The sequence below is a fragment of the Lonchura striata genome, chromosome 23 (genome assembly GCF_050655825.1).
Source record: "Lonchura striata isolate lonStrDom1 chromosome 23, ASM5065582v1, whole genome shotgun sequence".
Lineage (NCBI taxonomy): Eukaryota > Metazoa > Chordata > Aves > Passeriformes > Estrildidae > Lonchura > Lonchura striata.
The window spans coordinates 7599051-7611006 of NC_140725.1; the positions used below are offsets into that span (position 1 = coordinate 7599051).

The 11956-nt window shown below is 60.7% G+C and overlaps 1 long non-coding RNA gene across 1 annotated transcript; it reads right to left on the bottom strand.

Annotated features, from left to right (window-relative positions):
* Positions 1–6768: 6768 nt before the first annotated feature.
* On the bottom strand, positions 6769–9083 carry LOC146765572 (uncharacterized). The gene is made up of 2 exons (XR_014949885.1): positions 8824–9083; positions 6769–7301 (listed from the first exon to the last, which is right to left on the bottom strand). It is a non-coding gene; the product is annotated as an uncharacterized LOC146765572 (long non-coding RNA).
* Positions 9084–11956: the final 2873 nt, after the last annotated feature.

An 11956-nucleotide genomic window follows, 5' to 3' on the forward strand; every position in this document is an offset into this window, starting at 1 on the left:
ATTTTGATTTCAACTTGAGATAGACCATAGGAAAACCTGGCAGGTTCTTTGTGCCATCAGGATGGACAGTTCCAGCCACGGGAATTCTCCTGAGGGATTCAGAGTGTTCCTGGGAATGGGAACAGCTCAGGGATTCAGGGAGTTCCTGGGAATGGGAATAGTTCAGGGATTCAGGGGTTCCTGGGAACAGCTCAGGGATTCAGGGGGTTCCTGGGAATGGGAATAGTTCAGGGATTCAGGGTCCTGTCAGGCCCATCCTCCCTGGCAGAGCCCAGAGTTCCTGGGAAAGGGGAACAGCTCAGGACTTCAGGATATTCCCAGGAAGGGGAACAGCTCAGCTGTGGCCACATCCACACTCCTTTCCCAGTGTCCACAGTTGCAAATAATCTCCAGCAATCCTTCCTGCCTGCTTGCACCGTTTTTTCAAAATCATATCCAAAATCATCCATCTCATTCTCACTTAAAAACAGTGCTGGGCAGGAATATTGGATCTGGGAACTGCTGGTCTGTGGCTGAAGCTCAGAGCTCCAGGAGGTTCCTTCTGAGGCTGGATCTTGTGATTTGCTTCACTGAGACCGTGCCTTTGGAAAAGGGAGAGTCATGGATTCGCAGAAAGGTTTGGGTGGGAAAGGACCTGAAATCCCACCCAGTGCCACCCCTGCCATGGCAGGGACCCCTCCCACTGTCCCAGGAGCTCCAGCCCCAGTGTCCAGCCTGGCCTTGGGCACTGCCAGGGATCCAGGGGCAGCCACAGCTGCTCTGGGAATTCCAGCCCAGCCCCTGCCCACCCTGCCAGGGAACAATTCCCAATTCCCAAAACGTCATTGAACCCTGGCCCTGTGGGACACAGGAGTGTCAGTGGAGCACAGGGAGCTCAGGTGGAGCTTGAGAGCAGCAGCACTGCAGGGTCAGAGCCCCAGTCCTCTGAGCGGGACTCAGATGGGATCAGCTGCCAGCCTGGGGACCTGGACACAGCAAAATCACTGGAAGGCACAGGGGGTGCCAGGCTGCTCCACGATGGGTGCTGGGAACACGGCAGAGGCACCCGCGGAGCTGGGAATGGTCCCTGCAGGGAGGGACGGCGGGACACGGCTCCAGCAGCAGAGGTTTGCCTGAGGGAGATGCAGCATCCCCGGGCCTGCAGGGAGTTAACTCTTCTCTGCAGGATTTAAGGCCCAGAGAGGGAAAGGTCTGTCAGGAGTGATTTATTTGGGGTCATCCTGGGCTCAGCGGGTTACAGACCCTGCGGGAAGCGCCAGGAAAAGTCCAGGACAGCACAAACAGGAGGGAACCCCCCGTCCTGCGCCTGCTGCAGCCCTGGTGTGAGCCGGGCACGCTGCAGAAGCTGCTCCAGCCGCGGAACCTCTGCCCCGGGGCTGTGGGTGCGCTCAGGGCGCTCCTTCCCACGCGGGGGATGCTCCCGCTGGCTGAGCTGGACCGGCCCCAGCGGCGCCCGGAGGGACGGGATGTGACCACGGCCACGTCCAGGCTGCAGCTCCCGCGGCGAGAGCCAGAGCCGCTCCTTTATCTTTGATATCGCCGTGACATCCCCAGCACGGGGCTGTGAGAGCGGCGGCGCTGCCCGAGCAGCTGCTGTCCCCGGGGAGCCGCGGGGACAGGACCCGGGCGCTCCCGGCAGGGAGGAGACTCTTCCAGCAGATTCCTGTCCCTGCTCAGGTCCCTCTCTGAAACATCCACCCTCCCCTACCTTCTTCTCAGCCTTTATCTCGTGGAAAAATGGTGTTTCTGCTCCTTTACCAGCCCCAGCAGCCGCGCTAGCAGCGGGGGATGCGCGGCCGAGCCGTGCTCGCCCCGCTCCCCGCGCACACTGTCGCTGCTGGCCCTCAGCTGAGCCCCGGCTGGCTCGGCGTGGGTGGGGGGGCTCCCCCAGTGCCCCCAGTGCACCCAGTGCCACCAGCACCCACAGCACCCACAGCACCCCCAGCTCCTCCAGTGCCCCCAGTGCCATCAGTGCCTTCAGCACCCACAGCACTCCCAGCGCCCCCAGCACCCCCAGTGCCCCCAGCACCCACAGCACCCACAGCACCCACAGCACCCACAGCACCCCAGCACCCACAGCACCCCCAGTGCCCCCAGCACCCCCAGTGCCACCAGCACCCCCAGCACCCCAGCACCCCCAGCACCCCAGCACCCACAGCACCCCCAGTGCCCCCAGCACCCACAGCACCCACAGCACCCACAGCACCCCCAGTGCCACCAGCACCCCCAGTGCCACCAGCACCCCCAGTGCCCCCAGTGCCCCCAGCACCCACAGCACCCACAGCACCCCCAGTGCCCCCAGCACCCACAGCACCCACAGCACCCACAGCACCCACAGCACCCACAGCACCCCCAGTGCCCCCAGCACCCACAGTGCCACCAGCACCCCCAGTGCCCCCAGCACCCCCAGTGCCCCCAGTGCCCCCAGCACCCACAGCACCCCCAGTGCCCCCAGCACCCACAGCACCTGCAACTCCTCCAGTGCCGCCAGTGCGTTCAGCACCCGCAGCACCCCCAACACCCCCAGTGCCGCCAGTGCCCCCAGTGCCCCCAGCACCCACAGCACCCCCAGCACCCCCAGCGCCCTGCCCGGGGAGGGGGTGCAGGCTGGGACACAGGCAGTGTCACCCTGCTGCTGTCACTCAGCCCCTGCAGCCCCGGTGGCCTGGAGCACCCCCGGGCTGGGCCCCAGCAGCAGAGGGCTGGGGGCTTTGGTGGGGCCTCACACACAAATCTGTGTCTGCATGGGTTTAAGCAATTTGGCAGAGTACTCCTTCCCTGAAATCCGGGAGGAAAAGTGATGTGGCACCGAGGGAGAAGGGCAAAGCTGGCACCAGCAGCAGCCAGATCACCCCAGGAGGGACCCTGGGCTCCTCTGCAGTGGGGTCAGGGGTGGGGGCTCGGGGCACCCCTGTCAGGGCAGAACCAGCACTCGGCTCTTCTCAATGCCCAGCTTTACCCACCAGAGGCAACCAAAGGAAGCTTGTAAATCCTGCAGCCCTTTGGTGCCTGAGCCCTTAAATCCTGCAAATCCCGGCTGCAGCCTCGCAGGAGCAGCGACTGCAGTGGCAGCAGGGCCCGTCCTCCCTGGCACAGCCCGGAGCTCTCCTCCCCAGAGCCCCGCTGGGGATGCCAGGGCACAAAGGGACAGTTGTTGACACAAATGCACAGGGATCAATCTGCATTCCTGCCCCAGCCCAAATCCTTCACATCGAAGGTCACTGCTTTGCACTTGGAAATGTCCCTGCCCCAGAGCTGCTGCAGGGCTGGAGCCCCTCTGGAGCCAGAGCTCAGAGCCCCTGCAGGGCCTGGAGGGGCTCCAGGAGAGCTGGAGAGGGACTGGGGACAAGGATGGAGGGACAGGACCCAGGGAATGGCTCCCACTGCCAGAGGGCAGGGCTGGGTGGGAGATTGGGAATTGGGAATTGTTCCCTGGCAGGGTGGGCAGGGGCTGGGCTGGAATTCCCAGAGCAGCTGTGGCTGCCCCTGGATCCCTGGCAGTGCCCAAGGCCAGGCTGGGCACTGGGAGCACCTGGGACAGTGGGAGGGGTCCCTGCCAGGGCAGGGGTGGCACTGGGTGGGGTTTAAGGTTTCTTCCCACCCAAACCTTTCTGTGACTGTGATTTCCTGATTGATTCTGTGATTTCTTCATTCTATTTTTTTCTGATTCAGAGGCTGGGATGGGACTGAAGCCCTGTGCAGGGCTGACCCCACACCTTTAGTGAAGGGTTCAGTGCATTCCCCCCCTCCAGGAAGAGCCACACCGCAGTGAGGGGTGTCCTGCGTGGCTTTAGGTGCCACAAATGCCAGCTTGTCACCAGCCTGGGTCCCTCTGTGGCAGTGGCCACTTCTCCAGGCTCTTGAATTCTCTTTAATGGGGTACAGACACCCCTGGGCTGGTGGATGCGTGCTGGGATTAGGGGTGAGGTTGGGGTCAGTGGCTGGATCTGTGGGTCACTGTGTCGTTTTAGCCGAAGGGACGTGGATGGGAAGGGGAGTGGGTGGAAGGGGCTGGGGGGTTTCATTCCGCACTGTTTTTCTGGAGTACAACTGTCCCCAGAGGGCTCTAGGGACAGGGACAGGACTGGCAGCACGAGGAGCTCTGCAGGTGCTGAGATGGGTGGGCAAAGGCTGGCACAGGTGGCTGCCATGTGACGGCACTGCTGCTGTTTGGGGACAAACCCAGGGCTCACGGAGCCACCTCCATCCCTGGAAGAACCAATCCCTATTTCCAGCCCGGCAGGGACAGTGGGACCTGGGTGAGCCCACCCTGTCCCCTCCCCAGACACCAACAGGGACAGCCCAGGCTGGTGCTGTAGCAGCTCCCGAGCAGCCTGTCCTCAGTGCCACATCTCCACCACGGAATCCCTTCGCCTGGAAAAGCTCATCCTGTCCATCCACAGCATCCCATAAACCCCCCGTGGGATGGGGAATTCCTGCCTCTGAGCCCCTTGGAGATGAGCTGTTTGTGCCTGGCACTGGAATTCCCTGCTGGGATTGGCACAAAGGGAAGGAAATGTTCAAATGTTCACTGTGCTGCATTCAGTCATCGCTGCTGCCAGCCCGGGACGTGGGGAGCGGCACATCCCGCTGGAAGGACAGCGGGAATGACTCAGGGGGGACACGGGGGGAGCGAGGCGGCTCCTGGAAAGCCCTGCTTGTTACAGGGAAATGGGAGAAGAAAAGAACGGGGGAAAGGGAAAAACAACGCGGCTCTGGTGCTGCAGGGGGGACCTGCAGAGGCGGGGACGTGAGGGCAACCCGTGCTTCCCAAAGAGCCGCCTCTGGGGCCAATCCCACGGGATTCCCACATTCCTGGGCCCCACGTGTGATCCCAAGGGATTCCCACATTCCCAGGCCGCACGTGTGATCCCAAGGGTTTCCCACATTCCTGGGCCCTACATGGGACCCCAAGGGTTTCCCACATTCTCAGGCCCCATGTGTGATCCCAAAGGATTCCCACATTCCTGGGCCCCACGTGTGATTCCCAGGGTTTCCCACATTCCTGGGCCCCACAAATGATCCCAAGGGTTTCCCACATTCCTGGGCCCCACGTGTGATCCCAAGGGATTCCCACATTCCTGGGCCCTGTGTGCCAGAGGGAGGATGCTCCTGGCACGGGGATCTCTGGGATCTGGGATGAGTCCTTGCAAAGCTGGGACAATGTGTCCCAGGATTTTGCTGCTGGATGTAGGATCCCTGTAGTGGGAATAAAACTGCCCTACAGGTCCCCCCATGGGAAGCCTGGGGAGGAATTTTGGACGGAGGGAAGCCAGAAAAAATGGGGAAAATGGAATCCAGTGGAAAGAGGCAGGGGTCTGTCAGGAAAATGTTTCCAGCCCTCGGGGATCTTTGGAGCTGGGGGGCTCCAGGCCTCCTTCCTTGAGCCAAAGGAGGGAATTCTGGAGGATTTACGGCCCCGATCCAAGGGAAAATGGCAATGGATTTGTTATGGATGTGTTAGGATGAGAAGCACGACAGCTTTGAGGTGTGGGATGGAGAAACGGCCCCTGCGAGCAGCCTGGCACGGCCACCCCACACCGGAGTGCCCCAGGAGCAGGACAGCCCCAGAGCTGCCCCGGGACCGTGGGATTTAGCTGGGAATGGGAGAGTCCCGGAAAGCTCTCGGAGAGCCGGGGGATGCAGGGTAAGGACGGGGCTCACCTCAGGGGCACGGAGCAGTGTGGGGTGACCCCGTGGGCTGAGGGGCTCTGGGGTGCCCGGTACACCCCTGCTATCCCAAACCATGGTACAGGATTGGGATATGGGACTGGGATATGGGATTGGGATATGGGACTGGGATATGGGACTGGGATATGGGACTGGGATATGGGACTGGGATATGGGATTGGGATATGGAACTGGGATATGGGATTGGGATATGGAACTGGGATATGGGACTGGGATATGGGACTGGGATATGGGATTGGGATATGGGACTGGGATATGGGACTGGGGTATGGAACTGGGATATGGAACTGGGATATGGGACTGGGATATGGGACTGGGATATGGGATTGGGATATGGGACTGGGATAAGAGACTGGGATATGGGACTGGGATATGGGACTGGGATATGGAACTGGGATATGGGACTGGGATATGGGATTGGGATTGGGATATGGGATTGGGATATGGGACTGGGATATGGGACTGGGATATGGGACTGGGATATGGGACTGGGGTATGGAACTGGGATATGGGATTGGGATATGGGACTGGGATATGGGACTGGGATATGGGATTGGGATATGGGACTGGGATATGGAATTGGAATACAGGACTGGGATAAAAGACAGATATAGGATTGGGATACAGGACTGGAATACAGGATTGAGATATGGGATTGGGACACAGGACTGGGATGTGGGATTGGGATATGGGATTGGAATAAGAGACTGGGATATAGGATTGGGATACAGGATTGGGATAAGGGACTGGGATATAGGATTGGATATGGGATTGGGATACAGGGTTGGGATACACAGTTGAGATACGGGATTGGGATATGGGATTTGGGTATGGTATTGTGACACAAGATTGGAATACAGTATTGGGATACGGGACTGGGATATAGGATTGGAATATAGGACTGAGATACAGGATTGGGATATGGGACTGAGATATAGAATTGTGACATAGCACTGGGATACAGAATTTGGACATGGGATTGGGATATAGGATTGTGATATGGGATGTGGGATTTGGGTTTGGGATTTGAGATTGTGATCCGGGTTTCTCTGAGCACACACAGTCCCGTCTGGAGGGGTGGACGAGGTCACTGCCAGAGTGACAGCGGGGTGGGGACAGCAGCAGGACATGGTGGCCCAGCAAGGACAACCCCCTGTCCCCCAGAGCCCCAGTGACCCCAGGCCGCTGCTCCCCCTCGCCGGGAACTCGCTGGGAACACGAGCACGGCCCTGCTTTATTTCCTGTTTTATTGGAGACCAGTCTGGGGGTTTATCCCCAAAACCTGGCGGCAGGCTGCGGAGCCCGGGGCGTGTTCGGGAGCGTGTGCCGGAGCCGGAGCGGGGTTAGCCGGGGCGAGGCTGCTGCCGCCGCCTCGGGAGCTGCTGCAGATACAGATACAGCCTGTTCCCACTCCCAGCACAGATATTTATAGATACAGATGTTTCTGCAGCAGCAGGGTTCAAGCTGGAGGCTTTCAATTTTTTTCCTTTTTTTTTTTTCTCCTGTCTTCCTTCCCATCCTTCCTTTGCTCTTCAAAGTGGTGCTGAAGGTAGAGAGAGCAGCTCCGAGAGCAGCGGGAGGGCTGAGGAGTCAATCCCAGCTGCAGGGGGCTGCAAATGAAGGTTGAGGTGTCCCCGTGTCCCTGTGCAGGGCCGGGGGCTCCTTCTCAGAACCCCCAAAGCCCCCCCAGCATCAGGACCGGGTTTGGGGCTGGAGCTGCCTGCGGGTGCTGCAGCTGGAGCGCCCCAGGGAGCGACTCCAGCCCCTGAGGGATCCCCAGGGAGCGATTCCAGCCCCTGAGGGATCCCCAGGGAGCGACTCCAGCCCCTGAGGGATCCCCAGGGAGCGATTCCAGCCCCTGAGGGATCCCCAGGGAGCGACTCCAGCCCCTGAGGGATCCCCAGGGAGCGACTCCAGCCCCTGAGGGATCCCCAGGGAGCGATTCCAGCCCCTGAGGGATCCCCAGGGAGCGATTCCCGAGGGCAGGAGGGGAGGAGCGCGGGGAAGGGTCCCGGGGCACCCCCGATGTCCCACAGGACACCCCCCCCCCAACTTGAAGCAGGAGCTGTCTGATCCTACAGAACAGGGATGTTTGGGGCTGAGTGGGGCAGGACCCTTTGCTCCCCACCGCAAGGGGGTTGTCCCCTCCGAGGGTCCCCGTGTCCCCTCGCCCTGCAGGGTTTTGTCCCCTCGCCCTGCAGGGTTTTGTCCCCTCGCGGGGGTCCTTGTGTCCCCTCGCCTTGCAGGGGGATTATCCCCTACAAGGGGTCCCCGTGTCCCCTCCGAGGGTCCCCGTGTCCCCTCGCCCTGCAGGGCTTTGTCCCCTCTGTCCCCTCCCAGCCCTGGCACTGCCATCGCCCCCAGGAGCCCCCGCCTGCTCCTCCTCCCCTCAAACCCCTCCGGGCAGGGATTTTCCAGCCCAGCTCGGCTCGTTCCTCCCACGGCTTCAACCCCCAGCACCTTCAAGGAACATTTTGGGAAGGAGAAAAGCCCCGGGAATTCAATCCGTGCCCCAGGGGAGCAGCGCCGGGCGTCGCAGCCTGCGGCCCCGAGCGCTCAGTCTGGGGGCTGGGCAAGGGCTCCGCTCCACAATTAATTAATTATCCATGCCCTGTGCTCCGTCTGGGAGGCATTAGCGGCTCCAGATGCGGATGGCGGAGCTCTGCGTGGCTCTGTAAACATGCTGCAAGTCCAATTTGGGTTTCCTCGGGTGCCTCATTTAAATGAATTATGTAAACGCCTTCCCCTCCTCTTTTGAGCAGGAGCCAGTCCGGCTGCTGCCCGATGTGTTAATCCCAGGAATAAAATAAAAAACAAGGGAGGCCATGCATTAAAGAGAACAAAAAGATGCTGGGGAGCTCCTGGAAGCACCGGGATGGCCGGGGGCACGGTGGCACCTCTGTCCCCACCACCCAGACTCATGGTCCCAAAGGCTTGGTGACCCCAGGAGGGTCCTGTGCCAAACCTTGCGGTTAAACCCAGTTTAATTTGGGATTGCAATGGTCACAATCACCTTCTGTGACTGCTGCACGGCTTTTCCTGGGCTCCCCAGTGCCCCACGTCATCCTGAACCGCCCCATCCATCCCTCTGGGGCGGCCCCCAGGGAGATTAATTAGCGCAATTAAAGCCACCTGGGAGATAACGAGGGGTGTCCCCGGTCGGATCCCACCTCCAGGCTGGAGCCGCGACTCGGGGCAGCGACAGGCAGGGAGAGGACCCAGCCCAGGGCGGTGTTTTCTGCAGAGCTGGAGGTGGCAGATGTTCGCTGATGAATTATTCACCCGTGAAATTATCATGGAAATAGAATGGGCTGGGTTGGAAGGGAACTTAAAGCTCACCCAGTTTTACTCCTTGCCATTGGCAGGGACACCTCCCAGGTGCTCCAAACCCCATCCAGCCTGGCCCTGGGCACTGCCAGGGATCCAGGGGCAGCCACAGCTGCTCTGGGAATTCCAGCCCAGCCCCTGCCCACCCTGCCAGGGAACAATTCCCAATTCCCAATCTCCCACCCAGCCCTGCCCTCTGGCAGTGGGAGCCATTCCCTGGCTCCTGTCCCTCCATCCTTGTCCCCAGTCCCTCTCCAGCTCTCCCGGAGCCCCTCCAGGCCCTGCAGGGGCTCTGAGCTCTCCCTGGAGCTTCTCCTCTCCAGGGAGCACCCCCAGCTCTCCCAGAAATGCAGCTGCGGCTGCCTGTGGGGACTTTCCCCTTTGGAAGTGGCAGTCACCAGATAAAGGAGCGCTGTAGTCCCTCTGGGCTCCGTTGCCCTCTCCCAGATCTCTGGGGGCTCTTCCCTTTTCCATGAGCCCCGTGAGCCCAGCCCTGGCTGGGGAGCCCCGGGGGCAGTTCTGGGCACCGGGGGCTGGGGATGCCACCTCCAGGGGACGTGGGCTGCTCCTGCAGCCTCTGCCGTGACAGGCTGAGCTCAGCCGCGGTGCCCAGCTGGCACGGAGCTTGCCCTCCTCCCCCTGCAGAGCATGGGGTGTTGGACTCAGCTGGGGATGGTACTTGCTGAGAAGCAAATGCAGAACAGCCACAACTCTGCGGAGAGTTCAGAGCATTCCCAGAGAGGGAAATGGAGCTCAGACTGCCCGTGAGTCCCACTCACCTCATGCTGCCTTCTGGGGGATTTTGTGCCATCAATCCATCTTTTTTTTTTTTTTCCTTTTTTTTCCTTTTTTTTTTTAATTTATTCCCAAAATACAGCCAGGAAGGCAAAAGCAGCCAGGCTTTCCTGTGGCTGGAGCTCCTCAGGTTGCCTTGCACAGCTCGGGAACAGTGTGGGCAGATAAATCCAGAGGGATGGGTTGGATGGCACAGGGAACAACCTGCCCCTGAGGTGCTGCTCTGCTGAAATCCCAAACCCAGGAAAGCCAAAGGCAGCACAGCCAGGGTCACCCCCAGTGCCCTGCCTCAGTTTCCTGGCTCGTTTCGGGGCACACAGGGCATGGCACTGGGGTGGAGCTGCCAGGGGCCTCCTGAGGAAAACGGAGCAAAGAACATTTTCCTGGAAATAAATGATGGAGGGAGGCGTGACTGAAAAATACATCTGGAAATCCCATCCTTGCCAGGAGCTTCCCTGCAGGGACACAGGGATGAGGGGACACGGGGGACACAGGGGACACAGGGGTGAAAGGACACAGGGGTGCAGGATGAAAAGACACAGAGGTGAGGGGACAGAGGGGACATGGGTGCAGGGTGTAGGGACACAGGGGACACAGGGGTGCAGGATGAAAGGACACAGGGGTGCAGGGTGCAGAGGGTAGGGTGTGGGATGAAGGTTACAGGATGAGGAGCAGGATGGGATCACTGGGTGCAGATTTGGGGTCACTGGGTGCAGGGTGGGATCACTTGGTGCAGACTGGGGGTTCCTGGGTGCGGGGTGAGATCACTGGGTGCAGACTGGGGGTCCCTGGGTGCAGATTTGGGGTCCCTGGGTGCAGGATGGGGACACTGGGTGCAGGATGGGGACACTGGGTGAAGGATGGGGACACTGGGTGCCGGATCGGTGCCGGATCGGTGCCGGTGTCGCACCGCGGGCTCGCAGCGCCATCGCGTGGCTGCAGCCGCCCCGCACGGGAACGGGATGGGAACAGGATTGGAACGGAACGGGAATAGGAACGGGAACGGGAATGGGATGGGAACGGAACGGGAATGGGAACGGGATGGGAATGGGAACGGGAACGGGATGGGAACGGGAACGGGAACGGGAATGGGAACAGGATTGGAACGGAACGGGAACGGGAATAGGAACGGGAACGGGATGGGAACGGGAATGGGAATGGGAACGGGAATGGGAATAGGAACGGGATGGGAACGGGATAGGAACGGGAATGGGAACAGGAACGGGAACAGGATGGGGATGGGAACGGGATGGGAATGGGATGGGAATGGGGATGGGAACGGGAACAGGAACGGGGACAGGAATGGGATGGGAACGGGATGGGAATGGGATGGGAATGGGAACGGGAACGGGAACAGGATGGGAATGGGAACAGGAACAGGAATGGGAATGGGATGGGAAAGGGGATGGGAACGGGAACAGGAACAGGAATGGGATGGGAATGGGAACAGGAACAGGAATGGGAATGGGATGGGAAAGGGGATGGGAACGGGAACAGGAACAGGAATGGGATGGGAATGGGAACGGGGACAGGAATGGGATGGGAATGGGAACGGGGACAGGAATGGGATGGGAACAGGATGGGAATGGGAATGGGAAGGGGATGGGAACGGGAACAGGAATGGGATGGGAACAGGAACAGGAATGGGATGGGAATGGGAACGGGAACAGGAATGGGATGGGAATGGCAACGGGATGGGACGGGGACAGGAATGGGATGGGAACGGGAATGGGATGGGAATAGGATGGCAATAAGAATGGGATTGGAGTGCACCAGCAGGACGGGCTGCAGAGCCGCAGGGCCAGGGATGGGCTGCTCGGGTGGGCAGTGGGCACTGCCGGGCCCGCGGCCGCCGCAGTGCCGGCACCTCCTGCCAGGGAGAGCTCCCAGCCGGGGCCAGCCCTGCCCCGTGCCCCCCGCACCCTGTGTGCCCCACACGGAGCTCGCCCCATCCCCGTGTGCCCCTGGGCATGCTCTGCACCCCACGTCGTGCACCCCACGTCGTGCACCCCCCTTTGCTCACCACCACCACAGCTCTCGGGGTGTCTCAGGCTGGCAGTGGGGTCCAGAGCTCCGAGTTGCCGTGCCCCAAAGCGATGCCAGCTCTGCCTGCAGCCCCCACAGCCAGCTGTGCCCCCTCCCC